This window comes from Pelmatolapia mariae, linkage group LG18 (assembly GCF_036321145.2).
Source record: "Pelmatolapia mariae isolate MD_Pm_ZW linkage group LG18, Pm_UMD_F_2, whole genome shotgun sequence".
Classification (NCBI taxonomy): domain Eukaryota; kingdom Metazoa; phylum Chordata; class Actinopteri; order Cichliformes; family Cichlidae; genus Pelmatolapia; species Pelmatolapia mariae.
The window spans coordinates 31,839,413-31,847,966 of NC_086243.1; positions in this window are offsets into that span (position 1 = coordinate 31,839,413).

Consider the following 8,554-nt stretch of genomic DNA (forward strand, 5'->3'; position numbering starts at 1 on the left):
GAAATCTGTATGACACATGAAGTATTGCTGATTATTGTAGTAAAACCCACGAAGCTGATGAGAAACAACAACACAGGGTGAGAAATATTTTTGTGAATAAAAATCCTCATGAGCTGTGAAGGCATCCATGGTTAAACAAACACGGGAAAGAGCTCCACATAAGAACTCAAAAAGATGGAGACGACAACTAAAATATGTCAAGATACTCTGCTGATCAGTACGACAGAACATCTTCATCACCTCATCATGACGAGAGCAGATGTTCTCCTGGAGCTTCTTGGAGGGCTCCACCAGCTTGTGTTTCTTTAATGGAGCCAAATCATAATGAGGCTGAAGGTGTTTCTCACAGTAAGAAACCAAACACATAAAACAAGATTTCACAGCTTTTAGCTTCATGCCAGTGCAGAAATCACAGGCCACATCACAGGTTAAAATATCAATACTACAATCTAAATATCAGGAAAGCAAATCAATATGCTTTCAGATGTGTGGCTACATGTTGGTGACCTTTCAGGTCCAGCATAACAGTGATCAGCAGGAGCAGCTTGGAGTCCAGTCTTCTTCAGCTCCTCCACTAAAACTGCTAACATGGTGTTTTTCACCAGGACAGGCCTCGCTGTGAAAGTCTGTCTGCACTGAGGGCAGCTGTAGATTTTCTTCTTTTCCTCTCCATCCCAAAAGCCATTAATACAGTTCATACAGTAGTTGCAGGGCTCTAGAGTGCGACCAATTAATTTTTCCGTGGTGCGACTAAAGAAAAACATTTGGTCGCACCGGTGCGACCAACTGTTACCAACACTTGGTCGCACCTGTTTGGGTAACAAAAAAAAAAATCTCTGCAACTCCGTGTGGTCAACAACAGACACACATTATGCCCCTATCGTGGACTAAACCAATCAGAGATAGTCAGGGGCGGGACCTCTCTGATTGGCCGTGGTCCAGTGGAAAGTGCAGGTAGAAGAGGGAGGTGAGTAGCTTTAATAAGGCGATATCAATTCATTAACGGATTCCACACAAAGACGTAAACACAGAGCGACCCGACGCATCAGAATCAGCTTTGTCTTTCTCGGCTTTCTCACCGGACGGCCCGCAGACGGACACGCTGTCGGAGCTTAGCGATTCTGATGCGTCGGGTCGCTCTGTGTTTCCGTCTTTTTGCGCTGATTCTGAGCTGCAGGTTTTGTCTCTCCAACCAAAATTCGCCGAGCCAGCAGCAAAAGAAGCAGCAAACTACGCTTCACATTTGATCAATGTCGTCATGAATTCCCTCTGACTTTTGCTGTTTTGCTTCCCCACGATAAAAATTACACTTCCTACACAGCTCCCTGTGTGTACTTCAAGAACAGTTTCCCGTCTCAAATCTGTTTTCTGGATTATTCATTCGCTTATTACCCACCAGTCTACCGTTGTTTACAGCGCTGTCTTTTTCTTTTTTCATGTAAATGACGTCCGACAAGAAAGCCTAATTTCTGCTGTTCAATACTGAAGAAATTTAAACTTCTTAAAATTATGCAAAATTGCAGAATATTGCAGAATATTTTTAAGGTTATCTGTTATAAAAAGCCAGACCAGGAAAATCTCCTTCATGTTTTTCTGTGTTTTATTGTCAGTTACTTTGACACAAAGGCATCTGCTGTGATGTTCACAATTCTGATGAAGTCTCACAAGTGTCAGTACTGATAAATGATCAGAATTATAATATTTCTGACTGTCTGAGGCTAAATTGAATCGAATCAGGACTTTGAGAACCGGAATCGAATGGATTATAGAAATCAGTGATGATACCCAGCTCTAGTGAGCAGCCTAGGCCTGACAGAAGTGGATGTAGCTGTGGGTAATAAGAAAAGATGAAAAGAACTATTGATAACTTTTGTGTTAAGTTAAGGCCTGATCTGTCTGAAATTCATAGCCAGCTCTGACACAGTGCCATCAATCTTTGAATGCTGAAAAAGCAGCAGTGTATCCAGAAAACACACTTCATGCTGCAATAAATGCACTGCCCAAGTGTCCCCTCTCCCCACTGCCTTTCAGCAGCAGGCAGCAGCAAACAGGTCGTCAGGCCAAGATGATGATTAAGTTTAACATTTTCTACAATATTGACAAAGCACTTTAAGCACACGATTGTTAGTTAATAATTTAGAAATGAATATTGTCTGTATGGACTTCCCCCCAAAGAAGGTGCACATGTAAAACTGCGGTGTTAAGCGAAGCGGTTGAAAAATTTGAGTGCGCCTAACTTTTGTGCCGGTACGCCTAACTTTTGTGCCGGTACGCCTAAATTTTTTAAGTTAGGCGTACCGGTGCTCCCATGTCAAAAAGTTAGTCTAGAGCCCTGAGTTGTGTCCACAGGGAATAGTCACCGGATCGTTCAGTAGATCCAAACAGATCAAACAAGAGAAGGTTTCTTGGGTCAGCTGAACTCATTTCTGCGCCATTTCTCCTCTCAGTGTCAGTGACTTTGTGAGTTTCACTTTCGTATGACTGACACTAGTCTGAGCTTTGATCTAAACAGCATGCATCTGTAGTGAATCGGGCCTGTGAGCTCTTCCACGTCACCACATGTTTGTCACACTCATCTTCAAACTGCAGATCTAAAGGGGAGGGAACACGGAAACATGTTGACAGAGAGGAAGTCTTGAGTTAGAAAGCAGGAAGAAGATGAAGGGTCTTTAGGCTGTGATTCGTTTCAGGAAGAGGAGAGATGTTTGTTGAACACTTCTTATAACAGAGCTTGTTTCACATTTAATTTTTTTTTTCCAAAACTTGTTTAAGTCCGCTTAAATAATTTAAGCTTCTTTTCCTCCATCCCAGTGCAGACATCACTGGTCTTTTTCTGTTCACTCCTGTGTGTCATTCATATAAAGTGTAACTTTTGACAGAAAAAGACCATGTCTCATGTGAGAATATGGAGCCCATGCCTTGATTGCACATAACAGGAGGTATCTTACGAGTAAGAATCAAAAGTCAAACTTTGCCTTGCATAGACAGCATACAGGACACAATATGAGACCAATATCGCTTTCAATTTCAATCACTGTCACTAAAAACTAGTGTATAAGGTATAATCACTCAGAAAATGTACATTGTGAGTCTACGTTAGAGGAAAAGCCCACAGTCACTGCAGATAATTAGGTTCTCTAAATGTTACAAAATCTACAGTTACAAAATTTGTATTACAACTAGTGTTCTATTTCTGACAGTTTTTTGTTTCTTATAACACATGTGACTGTCAAGCCAACACCTATTTTATTCATTAACATGATCTGAGAGATGAAATCTGTGTCTAAATGGCTTTTGGTATATCATTTTCTGAACTGTTTTTATTATTTTATTTTAACAACATGTAATTGTTAACCATATTTATGTAGTGCTGTGTTCCCCATATTATGCTCTTTATTGAATAAAGTGGCAAATATTAAAGTAACAGTGAGCTTTACTAGTATAATATTTTATATGCATCGGTTATATTGTGTTTATGTTTTAACAATAAGTAGGAGGACAGATATTGAGTTAAAGATTAGTTTCAGTTAAGGACATTTGCAAAGAATTGAACTTTTTACCATCCTCCTATTACTGACCTTCAGAATGACACAAATGATGAAGTGTCAGTAACACACACACACACACACACACACACACACACACACATATATATATATATATATATATATATATATAAAAAACACCCATCTCGCCCCTGCGGGCGGTTTATCCTTCAAGCTCGGGTCCTCTACCAGAGGCCTGGGAGCTTGAGGGTCCTGCGCAGTATCTTAGCTGTTCCCAGGACTGCGCTCTTCTGGACAGAGATCTCTGATGTTGTTCCCGGGATCTGCTGGAGCCACTCGCCTAGCTTGGGAGTCACCGCACCTAGTGCTCCGATTACCACGGGGACCACCGTTACCTTCACCCTCCACATCCTCTCGAGCTCTTCTCTGAGCCCTTGGTATTTCTCCAGCTTCTCGTGTTCCTTCTTCCTGATGTTGCTGTCATTCGGAACCGCTACATCGATCACTACGGCCGTCTTCTTCTGTTTGTCTACCACCACTATGTCCGGTTGGTTAGCCATCACCATTTTGTCCGTCTGTATCTGGAAGTCCCACAGGATCTTAGCTCGGTCAGTCTCCATCACCCTTGGGGGCATCTCCCATTTTGACCTCGGGACTTCCAGGTTGTACTCGGCGCAGATGTTCCTGTACACTATGCCGGCCACTTGGTTATGGCGCTCCATGGATGCCCTGCCTGCTAGCATCTTGCACCCTGCTGTTATGTGCTGGATTGTCTCTGGGGCATCTTTACACAGCCTGCACCTGGGGTCTTGCCTGGTGTGATAGACCCCAGCCTCAATGGATCTTGTGCTCAGTGCTTGTTCCTGTGCTGCCATGATTAGTGCTTCCGTGCTGTCTTTCAGTCCAGCTTTGTCCAGCCACTGGTAGGATTTCTGGATATCAGCCACCTCCTCTATCTGCCGGTGGTACATACCGTGCAGGGGCCTGTCCTTCCATGATGGTTCCTCGCCTTCCTCCTCTTTCTTGGGTTTCTGCTGCCTGAGGTATTCACTGAGCACCAATGTTCCCTCTAAGCTGCGCGTGTGCGCAATTGCGCACTGCTGGCATGGTCTCTGCGCAGAAAAAATCTGCGTTGCGCACAAAAAAAAATCTAACCTGAATTGAAATTAAAGTAAATATGTTAACAATTCTGTTTTGCAGTGTTAGTCAGTAAGTGACTGGCTGCTCCCGTATGGGATTAGAACGATGCCACCTTATCCCATAGTCCAGCCAATAATGCGATTCACATGCGTATATACGCAGCTAATCAACGTCATTGAGAGGATATGACAGCGTCCATATGTGCCGACACCGGTGTTTTAGCTAGCAAAGCGGCGTGGCTGATGTGGAGTGAAGCCACGTTAATGACAACATGCACAACCATTGGAGATGTGAGCAGGACAGACGGAACAGTTGACGGAAAAAGTGTGGACTTTATACCAGTTTTTAAATTGTGTTGATAGGCCACGTAAAACCAGAGTTATGATAAAAATATTTGCAATGTTTGGTTTTCTTCCTGAATACTGCCGTTGTTTATATTTACTGCGGGAAGAAACGGTAAAAACGGTGTTTTATAAGGAAAACGCTCGAAAACACTCTCCGCCTGTGAGCAAACCCCAAACCAAAAATCCCCACCCTTTCCTATTGGTGGAAAAATGTACCATGTCGACTAATCAAAACATGGCATTTGTTGTTTAGGGAGGGGGGAAGTTTTAGGAGTGACAAAAAAAAAGTTTTAGGAGTGACGGCGGTGTTTTGAGATGTGAGAGATTTGCCACGTTTAGCGCAAATCTTGTGTAGTTAGTGTGTAGTGTAGTCAATAGTTTTGTTGTGTGTGTCAGAACAATGAGGCGACTGCTGAATGTTACAGGTGTTACAGGAGTGATACATCTTGTTGTTCTTCTTCTTTATCTCATAGTGGACAGAAATTACTTTTTGGAGTGGCACAAATAATTTGTGTGGAATCAAATTTGATGCAGAACACCTGATTGTTCTGTAAATATTTTGAAATGTTTATTTAAAAAAAACGCCTTGGCTGCATTTTTAGGTAAACAGCTGCAAAAAAGTCTGACCACAGACTCACACTCATAATACAAGTCAGAGCTTTATTTAAAAAAAAAGAAAAAAGAAGAAAGTTGTGTTTTCAAAATTGGAGTTCAAGTTATTTTTACTTCCAATAGTGTTAACATACTACACAGGTCATGAACAAGATTTCTTTTAATTTTCATTGTAAGTGGGCTAAAGCAGTTAATTAAAAGTAGTCTAACATAAATGCTGTAATTTGATTATTTTAATAAACCATGTAACTTGGATGGATTCGATGCTGGCGTGACCACAGTGCACACGTCTGCTGTCGCTCACAGTTGTCCAAGGGACCGCTCAGGGAGTTTGTGTGTTTGCTCAGACACATGAAAAATTAGAGGGAACATTGCTGAGCACCCTGTCAGTTGGGGCCATCTTCGTGATGTATTCGTGGATGTTTCTTGTCTCATCCTGGACTGTGGTGCTGACACTCACCAGTCCCCGGCCCCCTTCCTTCCGCTTAGCGTACAGCCTCAGGGTGCTGGACTTGGGGTGAAACCCTCCATGCATGGTAAGGAGCTTTCTTGTCTTTATGTCAGTGGCTTCTATCTCCTCCTTTGGCCAGCCTATTACCCCAGCAGGGTACCTGATCACGGGCAGGGCGTAGGTGTTGATGGCCCGGATCTTGTTCTTACCGTTCAGCTGACTCCTCAGGACTTGCCTGACCCTCTGCAGGTACTTGGTGGTTGCAGCTTTCCTAGCGGCCTCTTCATGGTTCCCATTTGCCTGCGGGATCCCCAGGTACTTGTACCTGTCCTCTATGTCTGCAATGTTGCCTTCTGGTAGTTCAATCCCCTCAGTTCTGACTACCTTCCCTCTCTTTGTTACCATCCGACTACACTTCTCCAGTCTGAACGACATTCCAATGTCATTGCTGTATATCCTGGTGGTGTGGATCAGTGAATCGATGTCTCGTTCACTCTTGGCATACAGCTTGATGTCATCCATGTACAGGAGGTGGCTGACAACTGCTCCGTTTCGTAGTCGGTATCCATAGCCAGTCTTGTTAATGATCTCACTGAGGGGGTTCAGTGAGATCTGCCTATGCAGAACAGTAGTGGGGACAGAGCATCTCCTTGGTAGATCCCGCACTTGATGGTGACTTGTGCTATTGGCTTGGAGTTGGCCTCTAGTGTTGTACGCCACATCCCCATTGAGTTCCTGATGAAGGCTCTTAGGGTCCTGTTGATCTTGTATAGGTCTAGGCATTCCAGGATCCAGCTGTAGGGCATTGAGTCATAGGCCTTCTTGTAATCAATCCAGGCAGTGCACAGGTTGGTCAGTCTGGTCTTGCAGTCTCGGCTGACTGCTCAGTCTACCAGTAACTGGTGTTTTGCGCCTCTGGTATTCTTGCCCATCCCTTTCTGTGCCCCACTCATGTATTGACCCATGTGCCTGTTCATCTTAGCCACTATGATGCCTGACAGGAGCTTCCACGTGGTGCTGAGGCAGGTTATTGGTCGGTAGTTGGAGGGGACCGGTCCCTTCTGGGGGTCCTTGAGGATCAGGACTGTCCGACCTTCGGTTAGCCATTCTGGGTGTCTCTCGTCAACTAGCAGCTGGTTCATTTGTGCTGCCAGACGCTGGTGAAGTGCAGTCAGCTTTTCAGCCAGTAGGCGTGAACCATGTCGGGCCCTGGTGCTGTCCAACTCTTCATACTGGAGACCCTTTCTTGGATATCTGCCACTGTGATGGTTACTGGACCCTGTTCAGGGAGGTCGCTGTGGTCTGCCCTCAGATCCACTAGCCACTGAGCATTGCTGTTATGGGTTGCGTCCTTCTCCCATATGCTCTTCCAGTATAGTTCTGTCTCCAGCCTTGGTGGTGCTGTTCTCATATTGTTCCCCTGCCACTGAGAGTACACCTTTGCTGGTTCTGTGGAGAACAGCTGGTTTATTCTCTTGCCTTCTATCTCTCTGGTGTACCTCCTCAAGCGGCTGGCCAAGGCTGTGAGTTGTTGCTTGGCAGTTTCCAAGGCCTCAGATATGGACAACGTTCTGTACATATACAGGACGTATACATATATATATATATATATATATATATATATATATATATACTTTTTTTTTTTTTAAAAAGACATAGTTAATTTAATTATTTTAGTATCATGTCATGAATATTTTCTGACCAAACTGGCTCAGACACCATTATTCAGAAAGATATCAGAACTGGAGCAGTGAGATAAAGACAGGTGACAAATTAAAGGAAAACGCTTCTTAGTGAGGTTTTGTGTACCATGTGCCCCCAGAACAGCTTCAGTGTTTCGTGGTATTGATTCTGCACGTCTCTTAAAATCTAAAGAAGAAATCAAATCTTTTTTTTTTTAGTTTTTTTGATGACGTTAATGTGACCAAGTGGTTGGCGGGGTTATTAAAAAAAAAAGTAATAAAATGACAACGCCACCTAGGGGAATTTCACTCCCAGGAAATATAAAATCGTTTGGGAATAAAATGTAATAAAAAATCAACAACAACAAAAAAAACCAACAACGTTTGCACAGGTTCAGGAATGCACACTGAGGCCGGCTCAAATATTAACACAATTTTATTTATTAGTATAAAATAAGATAAAACATCAACAATGACAGAGCACTGAATGTAGCGTCGTCTAAAAACTGTGTCCCAAATTACAATAAGAGTAAACATAGAACTGGGACTTAGCAGCAGCGGTGGACCAAAAAGAGAAAGAGGGAAAAAAAACAAAACAAAACAAAACACTACAGTCTATTCACCCGGTGCTGTACAACAAAGGAAGTGTGGAAAACAACCCGCCACCTGAGGTCCCATGGCCGCTGGTAGATCCTCAGTTCACTGAAATAAAAACACAAGACATACACATTAAAAGAATAAAACATGGGACACCAAATAACAGGCTCTCTCTATATAATGAAAAGAATAAAAGAAAAACTTAAATCTTTAATAAAACGC